The sequence below is a fragment of the Anabrus simplex genome, chromosome 1 (genome assembly GCF_040414725.1).
Source record: "Anabrus simplex isolate iqAnaSimp1 chromosome 1, ASM4041472v1, whole genome shotgun sequence".
Classification (NCBI taxonomy): domain Eukaryota; kingdom Metazoa; phylum Arthropoda; class Insecta; order Orthoptera; family Tettigoniidae; genus Anabrus; species Anabrus simplex.
This window is the reverse complement of record NC_090265.1, coordinates 1,112,239,583-1,112,257,389: the sequence shown is the minus strand read 5'-3', so window position 1 is coordinate 1,112,257,389 and position 17,807 is coordinate 1,112,239,583. Positions and strand designations below refer to the sequence as shown.

The 17,807-nt window shown below is 41.0% G+C and overlaps 1 protein-coding gene across 1 annotated transcript in view; it reads right to left on the bottom strand.

Moving 5' to 3' along the window:
* LOC136876605 (protein bowel) overlaps positions 1-17,548 on the bottom strand; it is a 114,498-nt gene extending 96,950 nt beyond the window's left edge. The window contains exon 1 of the mRNA XM_067150588.2: positions 17,438-17,548. The gene's annotated coding sequence lies outside the window, so the exon portion shown is untranslated. The remainder of the gene's footprint in view (positions 1-17,437) is intronic.
* Between the last annotated feature and the right edge of the window lie 259 nt (positions 17,549-17,807).

Genomic DNA, 17,807 nt, shown 5'->3' with positions numbered 1-17,807 from the left:
CCTGACAGGCAGAAAGATACTAGAAGAACATAACAGTTTACCCCAGCGGACCCACTAGTTACACTTGTTCACATTCAACCATAATGATATTTCCTCTTTGCATATACTATTCAATCACTTCCAAAAAAAATGGGCGGTGTAATTGACCACGAACAGTGGCTGTAACGTGCCTCCAGAAGGTGCAAACATCGCATGTGGTTTACGACTTCTGGTCTAGACAACATTTCATTTTTTCACCGTATTTGCGATAGCTTTTCTATTGATCATTTGATTAAGAGCATTGGACTTCCAAGACGACTGCTGCCCAGACACATTGCCTACAGATACTAGAGTGTCACGTAGTTATCATAACAACATCGTTAACCGTATTATATGGCTTTTCTAACCGGTTCCACTACCTCTTGTCTTGGAGAATTCACCCCACTTACATTATCCAAAACTAAGCTACTGTCTTATCACAAATCTCTACACGTCTGTTCCATTTATCAGAACCACACTGAGTGGCTCAGACGGTTGAGGCGCTGGCCTTCTGACCCTAACTTCGCAGGTTCGATCCTGGCTCAGTCCAGTGGTATTTGAAGGTGCTGAAATACGTCAGCCTAGTGCCGGTAGATTTACTGGCACGTAAAAGAACTCCTGCGGGACTAATGTCCGGCACTTCGACGTAAAATAAGTAGTTGGACGTAAAAGGAAACAAAACAAAATAAAACGACTAGCAATCAGGTAAATATGCAAGATTGCTTTCTTTCTTCTCAGAAATGAATATCGAAACAACTTCATAGAAAGGAACTATTACTGTATGGAGAAAGTTAACTACATTAATATTGCTCCTTGACAGCTATTCCCATATGCACCACCGGAAGTGGAAATCTCGTTTCTTAAATTTTACGAATTCCTGACGGGGATTCGAACTCACGTCTTTCAGGGCGAACCGACCACTCCTTTACTGCCTCAGACGGTCTCAGAGCTCAACTTGGCAGGTTCGATCCTGGCTCAGTCTGGTAGTATTTGCTCAGATACATCAGCCGGAAGAGAAAGGAATGGACCATAAAAGGCGCGGAAATGACCAACCTACTGGGCATCTCAAAACTAACACTGTCGGGGTCGAAAGTGAATAAAAATAGATCAAAGTGTAGTCGGACAGGCAAGAAGAAATTGCGGAATTTGTTACAAGGAAGAGGAAGCCACATTCCCAAGTTCTTCTTTATTTTTATTTATTTGGCTTTGGGCTCCAATGAGTCATGCAGCCAGAAGTCGACAATCATATATACTGACATAACAGCTGGTACAACAAAACTGAAAATTGATTTACAAATGTAAAATAAAACACACCCATATCAAAAAGCAAAGCAAAGTCATCTCCGTACAGGCCATGAAGGCCATTGGAGGGGTGGAAGGTAAAGGCTTCCACTATCCGTAACCTCGGCACTTGATAGAGTAGAGTGGTTAGCTCTATGCCCGGCCGCCTTTGCTCCCAGGAATTAACCTGGTACTCATATTTGGTGTAGGCTGGGTGAACCTCAAAACCATATGCACCTCCGGAAGTGGAAATCTCGTTTCTTAAATTTTACGAATTCCTGACGGGGATTCGAACTCACGTCCTTCCGGGCGAACCGAACACGCCTTTACTGCCTCGGCCAGGCAGCACCTACACTTACATATAGGCTTAACAATACTCACTTAAACAGACTTAACAATACAAAACTCATTTTACAAGTGTAAATTAGACTGCGTTAGAAATGGAGCAGTGGCATTTTATATCTGAAGGGTGTTCGATGAAGTCCGCCTCTGTAGTGTAGTGGTTAGTGTGATTAGCTGCCATCCCCGGAGTCCCGGGTTCGATTCCCGGCTCTGCCACGAAATTTGAAAAGTGGCACGAGGGCTGGAACGCGGTCCACTCAGCCTCGGGAGATCAACTGAGTAGAGGTGGGTTCGATTCCCACCTCAGCCATGCTGGAAGTGATTTTCTATGGTTTCCCACTTCTCCTCCAGGCAAATGCCGGGATGGTACCTAACTTAAGGACACCGCCGCTTCCTTCCCTCTTCCTTGTCTATCCCTTCCAATCATCCCACCCCCACAAGGCCCCTGTTCAGCATGGCAGGTGAGGCCGCCTGGCCGAGGTACTGGGCATCCCCCCAGTTGTATCCCCCGACCCAGAGCCTGAAGTTCCAGGGCACTGCAGTTGAGGCGGTAGAGGTGGGATCCCTCGCTGAGTACGAGGGAAAAACCAACCCTAGAGGGTAAGCAGATTAAGAAAGAAGGAAAAGATTGTTCGATGAAATTAAATACTGAAGGTTACCTGGGAACTGGAATCCCAACAAACCCAAACTGTTAAAAAACGATCGCCGTTGTTCTCGAAAGAGGTCTCACACACAAGGAAAATATGATGTAAGTCTTGAATTGACTGATTATCGCAGGAACAGTAGGGAGAGTCAATAACTCATATGCGACAAAAGTGGGGTCTAAAGCTGCCATGATTGTGCCGCATGATTATGTCAAGTTGTTATATATATCTTCTGTCAGCGTTCCATCTAGAGAACCAAGGTTTTGTTGTCAGTTCTGATTGATGTAAAAAATAAAACTGTCCTTTATTTCTTTCAATTGTTCTCCAGAGTTGAGACCATTCTTCTCGAGTGCGATGATGAAACAGTGGAAATAATCTATACGGAAAAGCAACAGCATCAAAAGTAGCACAGGTTATTACTGTATACCTGTATTGCCAGCTGGTCGACTGTATCATTGTGGATACTGCCTGCATGTCCTTTAGTCCAAATTAATGAACGTCAATACCTGAAGATCGTGCTTCCCACACCATTTGCCGAATTTCATAAATATATCTATGATGTTTCAAAGTCAAATGTTGAGTATGTAATGATTATAGAGCACTTTGTGAATCTGAGATTATTTTTTTTTTTTGAAATTGGCATGAACAGCCATATTGAACAGCAATCAGATAGCCAAAATCTCAGCAGTATATCTTGATGTTCCCCCAGATAAGGATAATTTGGCGAATATATCGAGTAGAGGACAGTAATATGCATATCCCACTCCGTCTGATGTTTTGGAGCCATCAGTATAGACAAGATGTGGCCACGCGGAGTGTAGAAATAACAATAGTTTCTTATTTAGAGTAGTTTCTTTGTCAATTAAGTTGGGTAAATAATGCACTGGTATTTGACAGACAGATTATAAGAAAAGCGGAATCGGCCGACCGATATATCACACAGCAAAACAGACAGTATATGTTTTAAATATCTATAATTATTCGCCAACAGTGGAAACCTTTGTGTGCGTATTGCGCCATGTCACAGTGTTGAATTTGTTTTAATTCATTTAAAAGAGGAAACTTTTTTACCGTAGCATTTCTTAGTAAAAACTTATTAGCCAGTAATTGACATCGTAAAAGAGAGGCATTTCTTGCGTTTCGATTAATAAAGCAGTAGTCGGTATTGATGATATGGCTCCTAAACACACTCTTATTGTGCGATACTGCAGCACATCAAGCTTGCGAAGGACGTACTGAGGTACATTCCCATAAAATATACTACCATCCTCCAGGACGGATCGTATCAGAGCTCTGTACATAGAAGTATTGCAGGATCCGCTCCCCACCACGTACGAGTCACAGCACGTAGAATGTTAAGAGATTGATTGACTTTTTAGTTACATATTGGTGTGTACACCATGTTAATTTACCGTCGAGGTGTGAGCCCAACAGTTTTGCTGATGTACGAAGAGTAAAGGAGTATGGATCGAGCTTGATGATTGGTGTAGTTAAGGTTTGTCGTTCTGAGAGATTACCGCTGATGATCTTGTCTCTCTCAGATAAGCCAGTCTCGAATGTCCAACGATGTAGAGACGAGGCAGCATCAGCCAGGTGTACACGGGTTACCCACAAGCATGAAGAAGTTGTGCACAAACAAATATCATCTCCATATTGTAGTATTTTGACCGCAGGACTGAAAATCTCGTTGAGTTCCGCAACATACAGGGCATACAGGAGGGGACCAAGTATGGCACCTTGAGGTGTCACAGTTCGCGGACTATACAAAATATTGTCTTGACCTCTAATGTAGATTGCACGATGACTGAAAAGATTATGAATAGTTCTGATGTACTACAATGGGAGACACAACGGATGTAATTTTTGAGTAACGATGGCCAAGTCCACGTTGTCATCAGCACGGGCTGCCTGACCGAGGCAGTAAAGGCGTACTCGGTTTGCCCGGAAGGACGTAGATTCGAATCCCCGTCAGGATGGAGTAAAATTTAAGAAACGAGATTTCCACTTCCGGAGGTGCATATGGCCCAGAGGTTCACTCAGCCTACACCAAAAATGAGTACCAGGTTAATTCCTGGGGGCAAAGGCGGCCGGGCGTAGAGCTAACCACTCTATCCCATCACGTACCGAGGTTAACAATGGTGGAAGCCTTTATCTTCCACTTCCCCAAGGGCCTTCATGGCCTGTACGGAGGTGACTTCGCTTTTTGCTTTGCTTAGACGTTGCCTTTACATCCAGAATCACTGCTGCCAGATACTCTTGAGAACAATACGTTCGTTCAATGTCTGTGATGAGGAGGCTGAGATTATGAAGTGTTCTCCTAGATGTGCGAAAGCCGTATTTTGAACTCGGAAGTAGTTGTTTATGCTCAAGCCACCATCCAAACGTGATTTAAGGAGCCATCCGAAGGTTTTAGTGACACAAGAAGATAATGTGATTGGACGGTATGAACTTTCCTCAATGGGATTAGTTCAAGGTTTTAGAACAGGTACAATAATGTGAGTAGTCCACTCAGAAGGGATAATCCTAAATTTCAAGAATGCTTGAAAGTTGTCATTCAAAATAAAATTTAAATCCACTATAATTTCCAATAATGATGTTCCGAAACTGTCAGTATACGGGCAACCCCAGTCTAGGCAGTGAACATTGAAATCTCGACAAAAATATAGGGTGGTTCTAACTGGCACTGTCCTTAGTGCGAATTGTTGTGTTTGGTGGACAATAGACAGACATTATAGTCACATCTTGCACTGTTGTGAGAACTATGGCGGCAACTGCTACAAAACTTCCAATTTCTGAATGACTATAACTATTTTCCTGTGTGGCACAGGAATTTTTATTATTAAATCGAGCCCTCCATACCCATATTCTCGTTTATGACATATGGTATGGAATTCTCGAAAGTTTACGACGTATTTCGACTTGAACCATGTCTCAAATCTGTGCTGTTATAGATACATTTCGGCTTTGAATCTCACGCTGTAAAACAGCTCTGCTCGAGTTCACCGACCGGCCATTCCACTGTGAGGTTTTAAAACGGATTGCTGTTATATGAATGTTGCTGTGTGCTGGAGATTGAAGGTGACGTACTATGACCATATTAATGTTGAACATTTCTTCGATTAATTGGTCGCTGTTTTTTTAGCAGGATTGTGGAAGGTATGGATTGTAAGCAATCGGAGTAACAGGTAAATGTTAAGGAAGTTGACAAATTGGGGTTGGGGTGGATTGGGTTTAATAGGTTGTATCGGTCGTCTTGACGGGGTTACAGGGACGGATATTTTAAGCAGAGAGGTTAATTGAAGGTTGAGTTGTTGGTTAATAGTTGGATGTGGAGAGTTTTGCTGTGTTATACTCTATGATGCATCTTCCTTCATTTGTGGTTTTTCAGTAACAATTGGTGTCAAAGGCTCACGTTGTCTCGGAGTGTTTCTTAGTGTTGACATGTTAGAGCTTACAGAAATATTGACCAAGGGGTTAAATTCCACCTGACTTTGATATTTAACCGGTGGTCATGATGCTGTGTTTGCGTATGCTCAGTTGTTACCAATATCAAGCGCAGCCACTTACGAGATGTTGTTAAAAGCCATAAGTTCCAAAACAGAAATCCACGTTTTATATTCTAGACAGTTTTTATCAGTGGAAATATGAGCTCCTTTGAAGTGAACACAACAGGAAGTACTGAATTCCGAACACTGACTAATATCATGAGGCTCTGAGCAACGGGGGCACTTTGACATTGCAGGCTAGTGTACCGGGGGTACATCTTCTCCGGCCAGTTAAACTGGGCGCCTTCTATAAGGCCATCTATGAAATCTATCTTGAACTGATGTTATGTCACACAATTGGATTTTTTACCTTTAGATATCTCTGTCATTGGTTTTGTTGTTCCCACTAGCGGGTCGATCTCTAATTAATTTAGTAAGAAATTTGTATCCTGACAGGTGGCAAACCTTAAGCTTTGAATGTTTTGTTGATGTGTAAAAGTTGCCAACACTTCTGCTAGTTCCTTCTTCAATAGCTATAATCCAATCAGAAATTTGTATTTTCGATAGCCAATAAAAATTGAGGGTGTGTACTGAAATCCAGCCTATCTGTAAAGAGTTCTGGAAACTTCCCCTCTAAATACTACAAACGCTGGGCGCTTTAGGGCCGTATTGTAATCTTCATCGCTCCAGTTTAAACGTGTTCTTCGGGGGACAGGGGCCGCGGTCGCCATTCGGAAGGCCCAGCAACTCAAGGTAATGGCAGAATTTTCGTAACATGTGATAGCTCTGGCAGATAGCTTGAGGGGAAGGTTTCAAACCTCTTTATTTTATGTACATTTCAAAACCTGGTGGTTTAAATGTAGAATTTTCGGCCGGTTTGAGGACTCTGTCCTATTCCCATTCTGGGAAAAATTTAATGTAATGGAACAAAGTGTGATTGCCCTCTGTTGATTCCCATTCAACTTGGTGTTGGGTGACTAAAGTTCCTAATCATCTATAATTCCTAACACTCTTTTGGAATTTAATGGTTTTCATTTACTCACCTCAGGTGTAAAATAGGCTTAGCCTCTGTATCTTTGGGCCATAAGCTCACTTAAGGTTTTAAAATATTCTAGAAGGAGTGCAAGTGTTTCGCCTCCTAGCCTTTTGTTCATGGCCAATCATGTTAAACCTTTTCTTTTAATATTAAGGTCATTTATAGACCAGTTTGTAACAAACTGTTGAGCGATAAATAAGCCCACATCAGGGCAACGATGTGTAAATGCTTTAATAAAGAAATACCTACAGGTTGTAAGTGCGCTATTAAAAGCCGATGCCTCTGATACTATGATACAGCTGGTTCTCAGACTCCCTTGTAGTGTAAAGGATAGGAGCAAATAGTGCTCTTGTAAATTTTGTACCTGCCAAGAGTAATCCAGCTCTTTTCTCAAGTTGTACCTGATATTTTTGGACATTAATTCATTGTTATTGAAGCTGAAGAGCTCATTATACTCTTGTTATGGTTTATTCAGATCTTCTATTTATCATGACATTGCAGGCTAGTGTACCGGGGGTACATCTTCTCCGGCCAGTTAAACTGGGCGCCTTCTATAAGGCCATCTATGAAATCTATCTTGAACTGATGTTATGCCACACAATTGGATTTTTTACCTTCATATATCTCTGTCATTGGTTTTGTTGCTCCCACTAGCGGAAGAGGAAAGAAACAAAATTTCGAATTTTGTTGTGTTAAGTTCAACTCCTCTTAATTCCTTGTCCGCCCATTCACCCCAGCAGCTTCTTCCACCCCTGCGATCCATGATATTACCTTAGCAGCTAGAATTATTAAATCTCAAACAACGTTCACATAATCGCACAGATATCACGAACGGTTGAATTGAGCACCTAGTTCCGAGTATGCAAAGTTGTTGTGGATGAAAGGTTAACAAACTGGAATAGGCCTTTTCCCCGCGAAAATAATCTAAGTGAAGCGCTTTAGATGAACAACTGGTAACGGGGATTGCATTCCCCGTAACATTTCAGTTTCACTAAGTGTGGAGTCGACATTTTTTATCAAACCTTTTCTTTGAATTACACTAGACGAAATGTAAACTTCTAGATTTTGTTTACGAAAAAGTACGCCACTGCTCCTGAGGTGGTTTCAAGTCGAAGCATGTTTCGCACTATGATTCTTAAGTCCTGGATGTTTTGACGACACCAGACCTGCTCTAGTAAAATAACACCCTCCCGAGTGCCATTGGATGGAGACTACCCACGTCTTTCTTGATACTTTCAACGATAACAACGAAAAGGTCTTGATCATTGTGACTGCACTCATTTTCGCTACTATTGCAAGTTGAAATGTGAAATGTCGTATGGCTTTTAGTGCCGGGATATCCCAGGACGGGTTTGGCTCGCCAGGTGCAGGTCTTTCGATTTGACACCCGTAGGTGACCTGCGCGTCGTGATGAGGATGAAATGATGATGAAGACAACACATACACCCAGCCCCCGTGCCATTGGAATTAACCAATTAAGGTTAAAATCCCCGACCCGGCCGGGAATCGAACCCGGGACCCTCTGAACCGAAGGCCAGTACGCTGGCCGTTCAGCCAACGAGTCGGACTATTGCAAGTTAAAACTCTTTGATTAGTGTTTGGTTGATTTACAGATGGGGATAAAGTATTTATTTCTCCCGTAAATGTACCATTAGATGAATCAGAACTGTTCATGTAACATTTGAACCGGAACTCTTTATGATATCAACGAGCATATCGGACTCCTCTGTAGGACTGCATTCGCTCAAAAAGTCAGTCAGAATTACCTGGTTTGATGGCTGGCTGAGCTGAAGTGGGTGCTGATACCTGACCTCTTTGTAGTGATGCGGCAGTTGCTCCTTGTATCTCTGCTGAGTAGATGTTGACAGGTTGTTGTGGCAACAGAAGTTGTGAATTTTGAGCACTTTTGGCACTTAAAGCAAAGTTCGAAGTCGTCGGCGGGGTATTGCCGTAGCACGTTTGTAAGGCAACATTAATTACCTGAGCCGCGCCAGGTGGGTCGTTCATGATACACTCACATCAACGAAATGTCTGTACTGATATTACTGATTTGAAACAACAGGAAAAGAAAACACAGTCAACGTATTGGCGGCAGATAAGTAAATTCTAATAATACATCGACCTATTATACACGTAAACACTGTTCTTAGTATAGCTGAGCGTTCGATGTGAACTCTACCTCGCCTCACAGTGAATTGTCCACTCCCAAGTTGCTGCATTAGTTGAATAGTTAAGTGTGTGCAATTCCATTAGAAAAGAGAAAAATAACCCATGAGACACATAAAACAAACGCCCATAACAATGCTGAAGGCACACGATGGATGAGGCTGAGCAACGACAAACTAGGCCATTTTTAAGAAAGTGAATGCAGTACCTCGTGTGGTGCCTGAGGAAGCCAGTTAAAAGTTGCTCGGTAATTACAGAACGGCTAAGGGATAGCTCGTTACTAGTGAAGAGGTAGCACTTTCTTGTCCACCACAATTCGTTCCATCCCATTTCCTCGCAGAGAAGCTAACTACGAGCGGAAGTGTTCCGCACAACTGATAACTTTACGATAGCAGGCGGAGAAAAGCATCTGGTCCTTAACTTGAGGTCTTAATACACCTATCAACATTACGAGAAAATTCACCGCTATCTTCTCATTTCAGCGCAAGAGAAATAAACTGATTGCTGCACACTGTAATCACAAAGGCTGTATACATTTTTCTTTATTTCGGCAAATTTTCAAGAAGCTTTTTTAAAATTTTTAATTAGAGCACCCACAATCCTCATGACCATGAAAATTATATTTCCCCGTGGCTATCAGGGTCGATAACACCACTCAGTCGGTGAGACCAGTTTCCTGCGATGTGATCAACAAGCCTTCGTTATTACAGACTATAATAAACCCTACCATGCAATATTTCTGCACACCCTACAGGCTCTGTAACACTTCTCAGATGATTTGATCATAACTGTGATCAATCCACACTTACAATCGCAAACGATGAAAATGTATTTACGATTTTGATGGTTCAATTCAAGCTGAGTTAGAATCGAGGTCATCAGCTCCTTACCAAAGGATCAAAATTAAGAGTTCTGATCTTTCGACGAATCAAGAGTACCGGTAAGGAAATCGGTGGGCCATGAATCATATGAAAATGAACGACGGCCTACGCCCCTCACATTAACCATTGTCGGGTAAAAAAAACAATGGTGGAAAAATACTGTGTATGTCAGAGGGGAAAGATATATAACAGGAGCCTAAAAGTTAGTAGACAGATTTAACGGAATTAGTTGAGACCACACAATTTGCACGCATCTCACAAACTATGAGAACCAAGCTGAGAATGAAATTTTATATCATCTACATTTTACTATCTTAATTCAAATATTGAGGAGAACAATTAATTTTGACGATAATTATACTTATCATAAAATACCTTTTATAATTTTAAAGTTGACTTTTTCCTGCAAACTATAACAAAAACGCGCGTTAACGTTTAGGTATATACTGCCCTAGCATTATATTTCTGCCACTGCTCTATTCCCGAGCCCCACAGTGTGAAGTGATGTCATATGAACAGGAACAGAAGCGATAACAACAGCTAGATCTCACTTTTTTAGAAATGCATCGGTCACGCAACGGCACAGATATCATGCGAACACAGTACCATCCCGGACTACTTTGTAGAGTTCTTCATGATCAACAAACAATTCTTCCACACATACTTGGGGTGTATCGTTGCCGGTTTAGGCAGCATAAGCCGAGTAATTCCTCAGCTGACAGTTCTTTCTTTCGTTTCACTAAAATCACCACTGCTTGGCTTCCTATTATTGTAGACTGATGTTTCACACACCTAAAGTTTCCATTTTAAATATTCTAAAACCGTGTCAAAATTTGTTAGCTGGTTATCGAGATTGGTCGACCTAATGGGGACCTTATTTTAAAATGTGTGTATATTAAAGCAAAGGGCTACATACCGCTAACATATGCTCCATAATAACATAGTACTGTACTTCCTGTCCGATTGGTTAAGGCTCATCACAAAAACAGAGTCCTGGAGTTTTCATTCATCGTTGACAATCTCTCGTTATGTATAATATTCAACCGTAACCTTCGACAGTGAATATACAGTACACAAGAAATCTGTTAACCTCTTTTAATGCTCAGGTGTTTTAGTTCCGAAGGAGAGTTTTCTTTCCTCGATAACGGTATTGTTTTTCTCCAATCTGGCATAAAATAGCTTCAAGAGTTAAATCTAATCTGCATATCCTGTAGAAGATTTTAACAATCCTTTGTATTCTGAATCCAGCCCTTGTACTGTGGATTATCACAGTTCTCAGGTACCACTAACCGTGATAATAATAATAATAATAATAATAATAATAATAATAATAATAATAATAATAATAAAATGAAGAGCTATCAAAAACAAAGAAGGTTAATTTCGTACTGGTCAAGGTTTCTTCGGGGGGGGGGGAGATCATCAAAATAAATATTTAGAAAAATGAAAGCCTGCAGACAGAAAGTCGTAATTTTAAAAATAATTGCAGTCCAGGATGAAATCCTACGTAACTTGTGTACATGACAAACCACCGTAAAATTATATAAAACGAGTGAAATCTGCATTGCTGACCACAGCTAACATTCAGTACCCATCCAAAGAAGACAGCGATACAATCAGCTTTCTTCTGGTATGATTTGCAAACCATTCACGAAAACAAAATCGAAATTCCTCAACAATCTTCTAATTTTTTGTGTGAAAACATTTAACATTTGTTATTATATGAATCGTACAAGACGCCCACTGTGTCAGTACCAGAAGCCATCAAGAATCATTCACATTCGGCCCAGAAGAGTATGTGTTATCCAGGTGACTGCTACTCATTAATGACCTGTGGGTATAGGGGATGCCCCTGTTCTCACAGAAAGCAGCATCCTTTTTGTTTTCATAAGGCTGGGTCAAATCCACTGAACCTTAAATCTTCGGCAAGATCAGAAATCAGACCCAAGATCGCTGGACCAGTAGTCGTAAAATGCTTAAAACTGGACCGTGGGGGCCAATTTCAATCGGCAAATGTTATTTTATAGCATATTTCTGGAAATTCCCATTACTTGTTGATTATTTGTTTGAGGAACATAAATTGGTCCTTCCACCCTATACTGTTCAATTATATTTTGCATTACATTTTTATACTGTTCATTTATTAGCACCATTCGTTACTGTAGCAATTTTCTTTTTGCTAAAGTAACGAATAGTGCTAATGTAGCAAAACAAATTACACGTATAAAGAAGCTAATTTAGTCTTGGTAGGAAAATAATATTCACACGAAGTACAATAATCTTTGATATGAAATGACTGGATTAATTAACACACTTTCATGTTCTTCTCGATATCTCACTGGGTATCATATTCCTTTTACGCCTTCCAATCAGTCTTCTGTTTCCAGGAAATACATTTGAGCAGGGTCGGAGACAGTTTAAAAACAATGCAATTATCGACAATTAAATACTACATCCTCAAGAACTTGGAAATACTTGGTGGGAATTACGCAATCTTCAGGAAGAAATATTATTGTACAACTGGCACTCCAGACGTACTGTATCTCCTTTGCCTACAGAATGTGATGTTAAATGGCATTAACACGGTTATCAACGGAGGAACATATAAACAGCTGACTACCCCACAACCCTTTTCTAAGAGACCCATTGTTGGTCGATGGATATTTATATCTCAAGTTTATGTAGAGTTGATGGAGCCTAAGCTTAGCCTGGGACTTGGTTAAGAATTTAAGGCCGATCGCTCCTCCTCCTGCCATGCTCTGGACGTACTGAAACTCCTACCAGAAATCGCTGGAATTCGACCCCTGGACTCCATTGTGTCAGCGTCCTCCATGGTGCAAATTAAAAAACAACCTCTATAAATTCCTACATAAGAATAGCGATTTTACCTGAAATTAATATTAAGATTTGGAGACTTCAATGCTAGGGTAGCATGGACAATTTCAAGAGTCCATGCTTTTAAATCTTAAATCTCTTTGCCTGGCTATAGAATTACTGTAGCAAGTTTAAAACACAGTACTGATGTCTTATTTAACAATTAGAACATCTATGACCATGGTGATGATGCTTAACTGTTCAACACAAGTTCACATGTTTTTTGTTTGTTTTTTTTTTTTTCTGAGGAAAAAGTAAAATATAGAAAATACCCCAGCCCCGAGGTAGATTAGGATATAACGGAAGGTACCATTGGGCCCTGAAAGATGGGAGGAGAAAAATTACAGACAAAAGGAGGTGAGAATAACATATTAAAAGACTGTAGATGGGTACAAGTAAACGTGCGTCATATCGGTTTCTGATCATCGTTCGTATCTTGTTGGTTATTTCTCTGTTGAAAGAACCATGTATGCTCGATGTGGCCTCTGTGAAATATTACGATATTTACAATGCAACACACAACAGGAACAGCAGAGCAAAATAGTAACGTCGCTTAGGAAATAACGGTATATCTTTGACTAAAGTATTATACTAAACGCCAGTAACATTCCCAAATTGCTGTTCAGTGTAAGAACAAAATAATCATTATTATTAATTATGGCATAATTGTCGAGGGGCTGCCCAACTGAGGTAATACAGATGTGCTCGATTCGCCTGAAAGGACGTGGGTTTGATTCCCCGCTAGGAAGTCGAAATATGTAAAAACGAGATTTCTACTTCTATAGAGATGCATTCAGCATACACCAAAAATGAGTACCGGCACCAAGTTAATTCCAAGGGGCAAAGAAGACCGGGCAAAGGGCTAATCATTCTAGACCAATTTCTGCCCTCCAAGGGCCTTCATGGTCTATGTCGAGATGGCTTTGCTTACTACTCAGCTTATTATATTATTATTATTATTATTATTATTATTATTATTATTATTATTATTATTATTATTGTCTGTTATTGGTTTTCTGAGTACTTTGCCGTGATCAAGCTTGTCGTCTGGTTGCGTCAGGTTTGATCCCCGTGGGTAGAAGTACTACTCCTTTCGTCTTAAAAGTGGATCCTGTTTCAATTCCAGACGAAAACCGGAATGATATCTAACATGTCGGCTACGGCTGCATTATTCCATTCTCCAACTATGGTTACTTGAGGAAACAAATACTAGTCGTAGCATAACATAATAAATCACACAAAACTTATTATATAATAAATAAAAGGGGCTGTTGACCAGGTTGTTCCAGTTCATGAAGCAGCAACATGCACAACAAAATACTGAAATGCTTTCCTTTCAGCGAAGTCTGGGACAAATTAAATATATAGGGCCTACTTCGCGTGAAGCTATCTGAAAATACCGTTACGGCCGATGCAATGATGTAAGTTATATGGGCTCCAAGATTAGCAGTAAGGTATATTTCTTGGAATCAGGATGGAAAATCCGAGAAAAAAAATCATTCTCAAGGTACCAAGCCATTGCACACATTTTTATAAAGGAAGATACATTATTTAGCTATTGGATACGAAAAACATACATAATACTGTCGGTCAATAACCTACAACTTCTGGAATTATTAACCAAAGCAGGAAAATAAAATAATTCACATCAAAACTCGTAAAATGCTGATGAACTGTAGGGAGGTGTGGGGTGAGGGTGATGTCCGAGTAGCACTGTAAAAGGCTTCTCAGCAAGGACGTCGTGGTCCGAATCCCAACCAATGCATGTGGGATGTATGGAATGAAAAACGTCCCTGTGTTCAAATACCACGAAAAACTAAAGGCTCCATGGATATGACCACAAAATCAACAGTCCCGTAAAACTATAAGCTTGTTAGCTTTCTTCTTCAATTACAACTGAAGCACTGTTACTAGCTATTTTTTGTGCTAGTGGTTTAACGTCGCACTAACACATCGAAGGTTTTCGGCGATGCAAGGACTGGGAAGGGCTAGGATTGGGAAATTAGTGGCCGTGGCCTTAATTAAGGTACAGCCTCAGCCTTTGCCTGGTGTGAAAATGGGAAAACACGGAGAACCATCTTCAGAGCTGCCGACAGTGGGATTCGAACCCACTATCTTCCAGATGCAAGCTCACAGCCGCGCGCTCCTAACCGACGGTGGTATGCGAACCCATCATCTCTCTAATGCAAGCTCACAGCTACGCGAAATAATAATAATAATAATAATAATAATAATAATAATAATAATAATAATAATAATAATAATTCGTGTGGCTACTGCCTAGCCTCGTGCAGCCCTTGTAAGGCAGACTCTCCGACGAGGGTGGGCGTCACTGCCGTGTATGAGAAACTGCTTGGTAGGCTACTGCAGAGGATAGTAGTGTTAGATGTGTTGTGTGAGTTGCAGAGATGTTGAGGATGGTACAAACATCCAACCCCTAGCCAGGTGAATTAGGCTATAACCATTTGAGGTTAAAATCTCCGACGCGTCCGGGAATCGAACCCAGGGCCCTCTGAACTGACGGTGACTACGCTGACCATTTACTAATAAAATAAATCCACTAATAAAAACACCACTCCGCCTCTGTGGCGTAGTGGTTAGTGTGATTAGCTGCCACCCGCGGAGGTCCGGGCTCGATTCCCGGCTCTGCCACGAAATTTGAAAAGTGGTACGAGGACTGGAACGGGGTCCTCTCAGCTTCGGGAGGTCAACTGAGTAGAGGTGGGTTCGATTCCCGCCTCAGCCATCCTGGAAGTGGTTTTCCGTGATTTCCCACTTCTCCTCCAGGCAAATGCCGGGATGGTACCTAACTTAAGGCCACGGCCGCTCTCCTCCTTCTTCCTTGTCTATCCCTTCCAATCTTCCCATCCCCCCCGCAAGGTCCCTGTTCAGCATAGCAGGTGAGGCCGCCTGGGCGAGGTCCTGGTCATCCTCCTCAGTTGTATCCCCCCGACCCAGAGTCTGAAGCTCCAGGACACTGCCCTCGAGGCGGTAGAGGTGGGATCCCTCGCTGAGTCCGAGGGAAAAGCCAACTCTGGAGGGTAAACAGAGTAAGAAAGAAAGAAAAAACACCACATTAACACGGCGTATCAGAAGAAACTTTACCCACACACTTAAAATACACGTGTTTAATAATCATGACGTTCCACCAACACATGCTCCGACCTTTAATTCATATCAGATAATAGGTAGGTTATGGACCGAGAGAAAGAAAATAATAATAATAATAATAATAATAATAATAATAATAATAATAATAATAATAATAATAATAATAATAATAAATATAATTATGTTATACATAACCCTGCTGAAGTCTAATGGTAATCGGTTATAATGACACGCTCAAACAGAACGACTTTTCGTAGTGAACGACAAGGTCGATGACTCAAATCCCTTCGAAGTTGTCCCTCTCACCAGCAAGAACGTTACAATTGGAACGCAGTGTACATACAACCTGATAAAGTTTCATATTCAAGTCCCTTCTCATAAGGAAATGATTATAGCAATAAAGCGAGATAATCCAAAACAAACAACAGAACAATTAATGTTGTTTACCACGGATAATAAACCATCTACAAGGCTCGGTAACATTAGACCTAAAGAAATAAGAGCAATCGGAACATCACCGGGAGTCACTTCTTCACATTCCAAAACTGAAATTCAGTAGAATAGAATGGTGAATTTTAACAGCAATGTGGCGATATTAAACGCGTGTTAAGGGATCAAAATTTGCAGAATCTTGACTGAAATTGAGAATAAAGTTGATACTAATACCGCTCTTTGCTGTAACTGCAAATGATAGTTCAATGTCACATTACTTTCTGAAATAATAGGCTACTTTCTAGATTATCAGAATTCTATAGCATACAGACAATCTCCTGCAGAATGAAGGAAACGAGAATCAATACCTACCAAACAAATTTTCTGTAATTTGTTCTCTTTACTAAGCACTAATGCAATCAAAAGGGGAATAATAAATACAAGTATTTGGTTTTATTCATTTTGAGATAGTTTCGTGTGAAAACAAAAGGAAAAAACACGTACCGTAATCAAATTCAGTAACCGTAATAACTAGGACAAGAAGCTAACCTCGTAACAGATCATGATACAGCTAATGAAGTGGTTTTAGAATTATTGATTTCCGTGAGCGAGGGTCTCACAGACACTCTTTTCATTACTTCAGAGTGATCTGAAACAACTTCGAAAATGAAATCAGAACAATTCAATTTAAAGAGAGCATTGTTAGGAACGCTTTGCTCGCAGTTCATAGCCCATTTAGATAGTTGGTTTGTTTACAAACAACTTTTCGTCCACAAAGGGACCAAGCCTCATTGTGTAAAAATAAGAATCGGTCATGTATTGGTCCCAACAAACAACAGAAGCAAGGTTATTCCACTTCCTTATGGCGGTGGATGGCTGGCATCACCTCACCTGCCCAAACAAAATGGCTACCTGCCAAGAAGGGGGCCTCCGTGCAATAAAATTCAATATGGCTGTCAGCCGAGACCCACGACTCATAAAGAATAAGCCGTGTGGTCTTCGGTTGTCCCCTCGCCACCATACACAATGCATAAATAGAAGACAATAAATGTTAAACGCAGTTTTAACTTACGATGCACTGAAGCTAGTTATGGGTTGGCGCAATATAAATTGTGGGTAATAAAGAAAAGCAGTTCATTAAGAAGATGATGTTAAGGCTGTTCTTACCGAGATCATGTAAGACTGTGCAGTATAATCCGAGTTAAGAGCACTGAGCACTGAATGGTTTAAAAAAGAGCACACGCAGAGAGAGTAGCACTAGCGTAGCCTCGCTGTGGCCTGAGCCGACTGAAGCTGGCAGCTACCGCGCTGGGCTGCCAGCAGACTGGCTCCGCCCTCTACCGGGCTACTAGCGGGGCAACCGACATCAGCCGGCATCGCATCGCGTCTCACACGTGTCTGCGAAGATCCGTTGTTGATGTTGTTGTTGTTATTGTTGTTGTTGTAACGTGTTTGATAATCAGTCCGTTATATTTATTTGTGATGATACTCTCTGATGTCGTTTGTGTCATCAGTTCGATGCATATTACAGCCTACC